This window comes from Dipodomys merriami, unplaced genomic scaffold (assembly GCF_024711535.1).
Source record: "Dipodomys merriami isolate MVZ:Mamm:240054 unplaced genomic scaffold, mDipMer1.0.p SCAF_167, whole genome shotgun sequence".
Classification (NCBI taxonomy): domain Eukaryota; kingdom Metazoa; phylum Chordata; class Mammalia; order Rodentia; family Heteromyidae; genus Dipodomys; species Dipodomys merriami.
The window spans coordinates 1,708,583-1,712,593 of NW_027203015.1; positions in this window are offsets into that span (position 1 = coordinate 1,708,583).

Here is a 4,011-nt window from a genome sequence, read left to right on the forward strand (position 1 = left end):
AAAGCCAGCCCAGGCCAGAAAGTCCAGTAGACTCTGATCTCCAAGGAACCTCCCAAAAACTGGAAGTGGCGCTGTGGCTCAAGTGGTAAGCTGAAGAGCTGGTGGACAGCGCCCAGGCCCAGAGTTCAAGCCCCATGAACAGCACCTGGCCTGCTTGGACTTCACTCTGTGGCAGAGTACTTTCCAGTGTGCCCCTGAGGGTCTCCCAATGTCTAGGTGTCCTACCAGTCTTCAGAGCAGCCTCTTTGGAGGTCTTTTCCTACAGAATAGGCCACAGTATCAGAGAAAGGTCAAGCCTTGGGGCACGGAGGTCTTCAGTCGAGTCATCAGAATGGCATCTGTCAAAGGTGCAGTGTGGATCTGAGCAGGAAATCGACATCTCATACCAGGGTTCTGGGCCAACAGGGGCAGGAGCGGCAAGATGGCACAGCAGGTAATGCCCACCCACGCAAGTATCACAAAAGTCCGAATCTGTCAGACACAACTTTGACGGGTGTTGAGTTGGGCTCATGAAAGACTTGTAGGCTCAGGAATCCACAGGTGGCTGGCTGCTGCTTGTAGCAGTCACTACCCCTGGAGTCCCAGGGCTTGGAGCCCTGCTTTCCTCACCAGTGCTCGGGGGCAGATGAAGGTCTGCAATCGTGGGCCAACTACAAAGGAGCATCCATAGTGTCCTTCCGTTGGTCCTGTGGCCCCATGCATGGATGGAGGGGCAGGTCCCATGGAACTTACTGCCATAACCCAGACCCCTCAGCCCAAGAAGGACTTAGGGAGAAACAACTTGATCTGCCTTGAGAGTTTACTATGATTATGCCTCAGGACTGACCACAGTTCTACCTCAGCTCATCATTAACACCTCTGTGTGTGTGTGTGTGTGTGTGTGTGTGTGTGTGTGTGTGTGTGTGTGTGCATGCGCGCGCGCATGCATGTGTGTGTGCACATTTTGGTACAGGGTTTTAACTCAGGGCTCGGGCTCTGTCCCTGAGTTTTTTTCATTGAGGGCTAGCACTCTACCACTTGAGCCACAGCTTTTCTTCCAGCTTTCTGTGATTATTTGCAGAAGAGAGTCTCATAGACTTTTCTAGCTGGGCTGCCACTGAATGGCAATCCTCATATCTCAGCCTCTGAGGAGATAGGAATATGAGAGAATGAGCTGTTAGTATCTAACCGGCCACACTTTCCTTCTTGGATAAAACAGAGTACTTGTCTGTCCCAGCCAAGCACCCATGTACAGCTACCCCTGCAACCCAGGCTTCAGACAAAACATACCCTCCCCTGAGGACAAAGAAATGGGATCAGGTTTGAGCTTTAGGTTCTCCACACAGTCAGGGGTTGCTAGGAGCTGATGTAGAGGTCAAAGTTCTAGGCCAGGGCAAGTAGACAGCTGTTAGAACAGAAGAGCATATGAAAAGACTTCCTTGCAGCTGGGTGCCAGTGGCTCATGCCTATAATCCTAGCTACTCAAGGCTGACACCTGAGGATCAATCAAGATTCAAAGTTAGCCTGGGTACACTCTTATCTCCAATGAATCATCAAAAAGCTGGGAAGCCGATCTACACTAGTTCACATGGTACAGCACCAACCTTGTGCAAACAAGCTAAAGGATAGCACCTAGGCTCTGAGTTCAAGCCCCGGTACACACACACACACACACACACACACACACACACACACACACACACACACACACACATACACACACACGCACGCACACACACAGAGTAACACCTTTAGCAGGTGCCAATGTCTCATACAGCTATCCAGCTACTCAATAGGCTGAGCTCTTAGGATGGCAGCTTGAAGCCAGCCCAGGCAAAAAAGTCCTAAAAAAGATGAAAGGTGAGCTGTCATTCAAGTGGTAGAGTGTTAGCTCAGGAACAGTGCCTAGGCCCTGAGTTCCAGCTCTGAGATTTTGGTTTTTTTTTTGGGGGGGGGTCCAGTCATGGGGCCTGAACTCTGGGTCTGGGCACTGTCCCTCAGCTCTTCAGCTCAAGGCTAGCCCTCTACCACTTGAGCCACAGCGTCATTTCCGGCTTTTTCCTTTTTGCTTATGTGGTGCTGAGGAATCGAACCCAGGGCCTCAGGCATGCAAGGCAAGTGCTCTACCACTGAGACACCTTCCCAGCCCTCTGAGATTTTTTGTTAAATAGAAACTCTTTGCCATCCCCAACCCCACAGGCCATAAATCCAGATTTCGGTCATCCTAGATCTCACTTCCATTCCTGCTACTTCCACAGAACTGCCACAAGTAGCCGATGTGTGGCTAGCACTGGGCTAAGAATTGAACTTACACAAGGGGGATATAACCAGGTCAAGGCTAATGTCCCAGAACATTGAGGTACTGGCCATCCCAGTCTCTCACCCCCTCTACCCTGACCCTGGAATCTAGTCTGTGCCTCAGTATTATGGTTATCCGGAATTGTTTAGAAGGACCTGAGAGACCCAGCTGGGTGGGGGAAGATAGACTTTCCTGTGATAAGTTACATTTACATTTCCTAGACACCAATGGATACTTCCAGGACAACTTGGCCTTACCTTCCATGCAGCCCCAGATCCTCCTTGTTTGGGCAGCCTTCAGTCAGCTATCAGGCTGAAGTTGGCCAGAGCCATTGGCAATCACCCTTCCCCCACTCCACTGCCAGCCTGCTAAGATGGACATGCATCCAGAGGCTCAGCTGAGGAAAAGGAAAGGACATGGCATGACTGAGCCCCTCCCCTCCAGGGGCAGGGGAGAACCTATGCCAGCTGGCCATGCTGATCCAGAATCCTCTGGAGGCGGCCAAAGTTATGGACAGCCAGACTTGGGCCCCAACAAAAAGCTAGAATATACAGGTCTTTGCCAATTTAGGACTCATTGTAGACCCAGATAGGGGGCTAAAGGCAGGGTGCCATGGAGGAGGGGCTCCCTCTGAAATCAGGAAGAGGCAGACAGGCGCCCAGGAAGGGGACAGAGAAAGATGAGGGAAAAATACACACAGACACACAGACACACAGACACAGACACAGACACACGCACACACACACACACACACACACACACACACACACACACACACACACACACACACAGGAGTAGCCCAAGGCCTCAACAGTCCCTGAGCACCTGAACATCTCAATCCCTGAGAAGATAGCACTACGATCCTCAGACCAACTGTAGACAAAATTCTGAGTATCTCTGAAATGGCTCATAACATAGCATGGCATTTCCTACTGTACACAATGCTATGCAGAAAATTCAGCTACCTTATTTTTGGTTGTTGGTCATGGGGTTTGAACTTTGGGCCTTCACACAGTCCTTTAGCTCTTCAGCTAAAGGTGCGTGCTCTACCACTGGAGCCATAGCACCACTTCCGGTTATCTGGTGGTTCAAAGCCACCCTAAGCTGGCTTTGATCCGCAATCCTCAGATCTCAGTCTCCTGAGTAGCTAGGATTACAGTTGTGAGCCAATGGCAGCACCTGGCTTCAGTTACCTTCTTATACCCAGGGGAAACCCAACTTGTCAGGCTACAAGTCACATGCAATCCTTCGCTTCAGACTTTGACACCAGCACCCAAAACCATACTTCCATGGATGGAGAGAATAAAATTGACACTACCCTCCCATCCCTGCTCACATTCACTCCACTCCCTGCCTAAGACAGGCCACAACCTCTGGAGTTCTTGGTAAGGCAATGCCCACCCTTCTGTGATTTTACACTCGGGCAAAACAGGGGAGATCTTAGAAATTTCTGTACATTGAGGCCAGCACCTGTTCTCCCAACCACAGCACCCCCACTCCTTCACCATCTCTTACAGGCAAGGGGTGTCTTTCTGGTTTTTTTTTTTTTTTTTTTTTGCTGTTAAGGGGCTTGAACTCAAGGCTGGATACTGTCTTCAATGATGATTTTTACTCAAGGCCAGTGCTCTACCATTTGAGCCATGGAAACACTTCCAGTTGGAGACTGGAGATGAGACTCTCATGGGACTTTCCTGCCTGGGCTGGGAAACGGGATCCTCTGGATCTCAGTCTCC